The sequence below is a fragment of the Engraulis encrasicolus genome, chromosome 18 (assembly GCF_034702125.1).
Source record: "Engraulis encrasicolus isolate BLACKSEA-1 chromosome 18, IST_EnEncr_1.0, whole genome shotgun sequence".
Classification (NCBI taxonomy): domain Eukaryota; kingdom Metazoa; phylum Chordata; class Actinopteri; order Clupeiformes; family Engraulidae; genus Engraulis; species Engraulis encrasicolus.
In genome coordinates this window covers 49,692,871-49,700,370 of record NC_085874.1, presented here as the reverse complement: position 1 = coordinate 49,700,370, position 7,500 = coordinate 49,692,871, and the positions used below count along the sequence as shown (strand labels likewise).

Sequence of the window (7,500 nt, the reverse complement as noted above, 5' to 3'; positions counted from 1 at the left end):
AGGGAGAGAAGGGGGAGTCGTTTTTGCCAAAAAAAAAATCCATCCGTTGAGAGAATTGAAGAAAGAGAATGAAGTTAACACACAGTGTAGCATGTATTGTATGTCAAGGAAGTGTGTGTGTGTGTGTGTGTGTGTGTGTGTGTGTGTGTGTGTGTGTGTGTGTGTGTGTGTGTGTGCGTGTGTGTGTGTGTGTGTGTGTGTGTGTGTGTGTGTGTGTGTGTGTGTGTGTGTGTGTGTGTGTGTGTGTGTGTGTGTGTGTGTGTGTGTGTGTGTGTGTGTGTGTGTGCGTGTGCGCGTGCACACGGAGAGTACGGGGAGGTGTGTTTGCATGTAAAAATACATCCACAGATGGAATACAGTGAACGCACAGAGAGTGTAGCATGTATGACAGAGGTGTGCGTCTCCAAAGAGAGAATGGGGAGGTAATTTTTGCGTGCCAAAATACATCCATAGAGGGAATAGAGTGAGCGTGAAGAGAATGCAGCGTATGTGTGTGACAAGCAGATGAAAGTTGATCTTGAGGGCCAGAAAGGTTCTGAGAACAACTGACTCCAGCTGTGGGCCTGTGCTCTTGCTGGGGGTGGGGGTGAGATGGGATGGGGAGGGGGTGTTCCTAGCGATGGGAATAGAGGTTGGGAAGAGGTTGGTGATGGTGGTGGTGGTGGAGGGTGTGCGTGTGTGTGTGTGTGTGTGTGAGTGCACGTGATTGAGATGGTGTGACCCCAGCCGAGTTTGGATCAGAGTAGTTTGCTGGGGGTCTGGGGGCGGAGCGGCAGGACGGGATGGAGGGAGGGAGGGGGGGGGGGGGGGGGGGGGGGGGGGGGAGAGAGAGAGAGATGTGGAGGAGGAGGAGAGAGAGAGAGAGAGAGAGAGAGAGAGAGAGAGAGAGAGAGAGGTGGAAGAGTAGGTGAGGAGAACAAAAGAGAGAGAAAAAGTGATGGATCCTGGTAAAGTGGGTGTATTGGAGAATGACAAGGCAGAAGGAAGAGATGATGATGAGGAGGGTGAGGAGAAGAGGAGAGGAGGTGCAGACCAGGGGTGGAGTGGAGTGCAGGAGTTGGGAATGACAAGTGGGAGTGGGGGGGCCTCTGTCCACGGGCCAAAGGAAGGGGACATGGGGTCGGAGTGTGTGTGAAAAGAAAGACCGGAGTAGAGGAGAGGAGAGAAGGAAGAAGAGAGGGAGATGAGTAAGAATTTTGGGGGTTTGATGTAGCTCCTCAGACAGGCTTCAGGAGAAGAGGAGGACAGCAGAAGTAAAGAGTAAGAGTAAGATTGATTTATTTGTCACATACAACCGTAACCTTGTAGGCTAGCTTGCAGTGAAATGACAGTTCTGGTTAACTCCATAGTGCAGAAAGACTAACAAACAAACAGAGTAAAAGAAAGATGAGAATAAAAAAAGGAGGCGGTGTTCCGCTCAGACGGGCTTCAGAAAAAGAGAAGGACAAAGGAAGAAAAGAAGATGGAAGAAAAGGGAGGAGAGGAAAAGGGAAGATGAGAAAGAGAAGGGAGAAGAGACAGACATGAGGAGTGGAGGAGAAGGAAGGCTAGATTGAGAGGAGAAGTGGAGGGCGGGGTTGAGATGTCACTCCTCAGACAGGCTTCAAGAGAAGAGGAGGACAGGATAAGAAAAGAAAAATGAGAAGAAAATGGAGAAGAGGAGAAGGGGAGCTGCAGGAGAAGAGACAGATATGAGGAATGGAGGAGAAAGAAGGAGAGGCAGAGGAGAGGAGAAGGAAGGAGAGATTAGGAGGGGGGAGTAGGAGTGTAGGGATTGAGATGTCCCTGTCCAGACAGGCCGCGGGGGGCTCCCGTTTCATGTGGCTCGCTGCTGTGCTGTCGGGGAAGAGGGAGAGGTGCATTCTGGGAAGGGGTGAACTGGAGGTGGAGGGTCACCATGGAAAAACAAAAAGAGCACGACAGAGCCTTTGGGGAACTGTGTGTGTGCGCGCCTGTGTATGTGCGGGCGCGCGTGTGTGCGCGCGTGTGTGTGTGTGTGTGCGCGTGCGTGCGTAGCAGAGCATGTAAGTGTGCTTGTGTGAGCATGTCTGATAGTGTGCGTGTGAACTGATTGTGTGTGTGTGTGTGTGCGCGTGTGCGTAGTGAATATGTAAGTGTGCATGTGTCTGATATTGTGCGTGCGTGTGTGTGTGAGTATGCGTGTGTGTCTGATTGTGCCTGTGTCTGGTTGTGTGCGTGCTGCCGCGTGTGTGTGTCTGTGTGTGCGTGCGTGCGTGCGTGCGTGCGCTAGCAGAGCATGTCTGCCTTGGTCAGCTGTGTAAACACTCCTAGCCGTGTAGCCTCCCAGCAGGGCAGGGCGGAGGAATGGCTGGCATGAGACATCACACCGAGAAGAAGGATCCCTCTCCTCTCCATCTTCCTTGTCTTTTTCTATCCTCTCTTGTTCTCTCTCTTGCTCTCTCTCTCTCTCTCTCTCTCGCTCTCTCTCTCTGTCTCTCTCTCTCTCTCTCTCTCTCTCTCTCTCTCTCTCTCTCTCTATCTATGTCTCTCTCTCTCTCTCTCTCTCTCTCTCTCTCTCTCTCTCTCTCTCTCTCTCTGTACTTTTTTGTCATTTCGCATTTCTTTCTCTCCCTTCCTCTCCCGTGTTTCTCTCTGAAGTTCACATCATCACATCCATCTTCAAGCTGATCTTGGAATGGATGCTGAGGGGCACAGTGAACAACACACAGCAAGAGGCAGAGGGGTAGTGATGGAAACACAGGGATAGAGAAGAGAAGTGGTGGTGGTGGTGGTGGGGGGAGAGCACACAGTAGCATCAGAGAATCGTATATGAGAGGGAGATAAAGCAGGCGGGTTCTTTTCCGGTATCCACTTAACGTCGAGTGAACGCCCCTTTAGGAGACCTTCGATTAGGAGACTTGGGGTTGAGAATAAATGGAGTCCCCTTAGCGCTGTAGATGGCGGTAGCGCACGTCTTGTGCAAACACCACGAAAAGAGAAGAAGGGAGGGACAACGCCCCCTTAGGAGACCGAATTTTGAGCACACGCTTTTGCATCGAGTGGGCGTGTTTCGATTCCTCTTTATTATACTGTATATCCAGGGGTGCACATAACTTTTTTAGGCCGTTACTCAGCAAATATGTTTTGGTACGCACCTCATCCGCGGTAAAAAATAAATAAAAAAAAAATTTAAAAAAAGTCTACTGTCTGCAGTGTCGAAGGATAAAACATTATCACCACGAACGTTGACACATGTTGTTTGAAGGCTAATGCAACTGGTGCAAGGTAGCCTAATCAAATTTGTTGTTAGTTTGGTATTCTTTAAATCTTAATTAGCCTACAAATGGTCAACAGGTCATCTTCAAGTTAAGCGATTATTGTCTGGATTTCATCTGTTTTTGCCGATTTCGCCGTCATGCCTGCTAAGTTAACTGATGCACAGAAGGGGAATACACTTTTAGGCCTATGCGGTGTCCGTTTGGAATATGGTGGGAGGAAGCTGACGAAATTAAGAAGTGGAGCTGGCCGGGAACTGCGTGCATTTAAGAAGCCACGCGCATGGATGCATGCTTTCAGTTTTTAACTTCTGCATAGGAGTTGCCAATGAGAATGACGGGGGTGCGCGTCCATTCTGGGAGTTAAATGATGGAAGGAGGAGGAGAGCCAGGAGCTCAACTCAGTCGCGCCGACTGTCGTTAGATTTACAGTTGATATGCGAGTGACATGTCTATTCTTAGACATTCATGAGAAAACGGGACACATCGCGCCCCTTACCTGTTCAACACGGAACGCATGCTTTCACTACCACATACGGAACGATTCCGCATTTCAAGGGACTGGCACTACATTTCTGTCCGCTCATCATTAGCCTCAAGCCACGGCACTTGGAGCCACTTCTCGGAAAGTTTTGCTTTTTTATCTCTGACTCAATTTTCTTTGCTGTTGATGAAACTCCAAAGAAACTGATTAGGCTACTGTTGTCTTTTACTTTTTGGACATGTTTGACCATTCACCAACATCAACAGTCTGGTGAGATAGTCAGTACGCAAGTGCGCTGTAGTGACCGAGGTGGCAGTGCGCATTGCTAATTTTTGGTGCGCATGCGCACCTGCGTACCAGTTATGTGCACCCCTGTGTATATCCAACCTCTTTGGTAGCATATTACCCAAGATCCTGGTCGTGATCTCTGTGTGAGTGTGTGCGTGTCTGTCTGTCTGTGTGTGTGCGTGCTTGCGTGTGAAGTGATGGTGGTGGTGGTGGTGGGAGTGGGAGAGAGAGAGCACACAGTAGCATATTACCCAAGTCCCACTGGCCACAACCCTGCTCTGCCCTTCCCAATATACTGCAAACATGAAATTTGGTTGGTTGCTGAGTGTTCTTTTTGATGTTTAATTGACAAGTGTTGCGTTACTACTTTGGGATATTTAATTTAAAAAGGGTACATGTTGCATTTTATGCTCATTCAGCTGTATGCATTATACATGTAATCTTGTGACGGTTTTCCGACCAAACGTGACTTAAAACTCACTTCCTCAAAAAATTATTGACAGTTTTTAGGCTGTCTGGCACCCCGGCAAACTTTGCGGGAAAAGGCGTTACAATACATTCCGTTACCCTAGCTCGCATCCTCCACCTGTGCTTGTGGCCTTGTGCGTCGATCATGCCCCGCCTCCGTGGAGAAAAACATTTACAGTTTCCCCACTGTGTCAGCCTAGCCACCACCACAACTTTTAGGGGACTTTTCCGCCATTCAACATCCTGATTTGCAAATGAGAAAATAGAATTATAATGAATTCAAACTTCTATCGTCAATGAGTCGAACTGGCAACCTTTGGGCTAAAAGTCTGACATCCTGACTGCTTACCGCCAGTGTTAATTTTGTCGACTAGACTAAGACTAAATATATTAGTCGACTAACCTTTTGAGAGTTTAATCGACTAAATTCTGACTAACAAAAATGATCTGTGAAAGACTAAAACGAGACTAAAATGTTGAGGACTTAAAGTCGACTAAATAATGACTAAACAAAAATGATTTGTGAAAGACTAAAAGTGACTAAGACTAAGAACTAACTTTTAGTCGACTAAATTCTTACTAACAAAAATGATTTGTGAAAGACTAAAAACGACCAAGACGTAGACTTTTTTGGGGGGCTCAGACATAAATTGGTACAACCACAACTAAAACCTATACATGAATTGTTAATTGGTAATTAACATTTAAAGGGACACTATGGGATTTAAAAAATGATTAATTACAGCTGAATCCATCCACCGATTTTACTTTTAGCAGACTGACCCTAACGAATATTGGGGGAGAAGCTTCTCTAGCAAAACAAAAATCCCTTTACGAATACGTAGCACCAGCGACATATTCACATTTGTATGCACTATTGACTGCTTTACCAGAATGGCAATAACCAAGTCTCAGTGCATTGCTAAAGGCCTTTTGTTTTATTGTATTGTGACTTAAACTAAAGACTAAAATGTTTAGACTAAAACTAGACAAAAATGTTGAGGACTTTTAGTCAACTAAATAATGACTAAGCAAACTTTTTTTGTGAAAGACTAAAACTAGACAAAAATGTTGAGGAATTTTAGTCGACTAAATAATAACTAAACAAAAATGATTTTTGAAAGACTAAAAGCGACGAAGACTAAGAATGGACTTTGACACAAGACTAAGACTAAGACTAAATAAAAAAATGGATGACAAAATTAACACTGCTTACCGCTTAAGTCTGGTTCTGATCCAGCTAGCAGCAATCCTGCCCTACTCCTCTGCCTGCCCTACTCCTCCCTGCTCCGCTCCGATCTATCCTGGTTCTGGTTCCCAACTGTCAGCCACACTGCCTCAATAAAGGTCCTGGTCGTGATCCATGCCTTCGTGTGTGTGTGTCCCAGCTGATGACCCTGATGGTCCGATAACCTATTTACGGACCTCTGCAGCTTGGCTGTGGCTCTGGCCCTGGCCTGCGTGGCCTTAATTATCCCCCAGATGATGGCTCTCTCTGGCCCAGAGGTGGAGTCCAAACCAGGCCACGGCTGTGGTACTGTAGTTAGCCCATCTGCCCAGTCATATGACCATAATGGACCATACATAGCCAACTGGAGACATTGAGAATGGACTAGCTCCGAAACGTCTGTTTCTCCAGTTAACCTTAGACTTCTGTTGTTTAATTTCGGCTACAATACACTTTTTCACACAAGCCTTGTGTGCGCCTCCTGTTTTCCATTATCTTGAGTGATTACTACTTTTTGGGAGTGCAAGCACCAAGCAATACACGAGTGTTAAGTGCAGGCGCAGACACCGACCTTTGTTGGTCTTTTGTCATTCATATGACCATCCAGCCCAACAGTGTATACAGGGTATCAAACCTTGGCATGGAAAACTGACACAGTTCTCATGTCGGCCTGAACTGAAAATGACACACAAGACAGCTAAGCATCTGACTGAGCAAAACAAATGGTAATGAGCTCGGCGCAGCAGGCAGCAGCCAATAGAATGTTTACATTTTTCAAAACGCGAGCTTCGATTGGTCGCGCTCCTTGATCAAACGCTTCAGGTTGAATCTTCCGCCGTGTTCATCGCCCCTGATCTGTGCTATCAAGGCTTGGCAGCGCTTTAGCTGTTTCAACGCCTGCTGTTGTCTGTCCTCCTGAAGCTATAGTAAGACACATGAGCATCTTTCCGGAGTGTCTACAGCAAGTCCCTTGAGGGGGGGGGAGACAATGCTAGAGTAGGCCAACTATGTGAGCCAGGGAGAGTGGCTGACTGGTGATTAGCGCCTTGTGCAGTTCGTCCTAGAGGCAGACTCTCTCTATCCATGCATACATCTGTCCAGCCTTACAGTCCATCGTAGAGACAGGCTCTCCATACATTATACAGCACTCCAGAATGAAAATTTGTGTCCGAAACCGAATAATAATTTATCATTTGGCCTAATACCGAAACCGAATGTTACAGTTCAGTTAAAAGTTAGGTTTTTTTATTTTTAATAAAAAATATTTTTTTTTATTTAACATTTTTAAATATTGCTTAAATATATGGATTACAGTAAATGTTTAGACATGTTTTTCAAAGAAAATAAATGTTTATTTTAAATCTTCAAATGGAGTAGAATGCTCTTTTCTATTCATTTTCTATTCTGCCACTCAATTGGCTTTCGGCCGAATCTTCCCAGCCTCATGGATAGTACAGATGGGCAATGTAGCAGTAGCAAGGTGAAACCGCGAGAGAAAAAAACCACTTCTCTGTCATCCAAAGGAACACCCACCGGCTGTTAACTAAGAATAAATAATATATAAATAAACAAATAAATAAATAAATATGTTCAGTTCTATAGCCCTGAGGCTTGTTTTCAAACCTCTAAGCATTAACATTACAGCGTGCCCACTGAAACACCCTCCCCGCCCCTACCCTGCGCGACGCCTAATAGTCTTCCCCACCAGCCGTCACGTCCATCAGCAGCCATCGATTGGTTCCTGTTTGGTTACAGCAGGGCTCGGTAGTGAAAGGCATGGGATCAATAGGGCCCGC

At 46.2% G+C, this 7,500-nt stretch overlaps 1 protein-coding gene across 8 annotated transcripts in view; it reads left to right on the top strand.

The window, feature by feature from the left end:
- epb41l2 (erythrocyte membrane protein band 4.1 like 2) overlaps positions 1-7,500 on the top strand; it is a 188,033-nt gene that overhangs the window by 115,370 nt on the left and 65,163 nt on the right. The window lies entirely within an intron of this gene.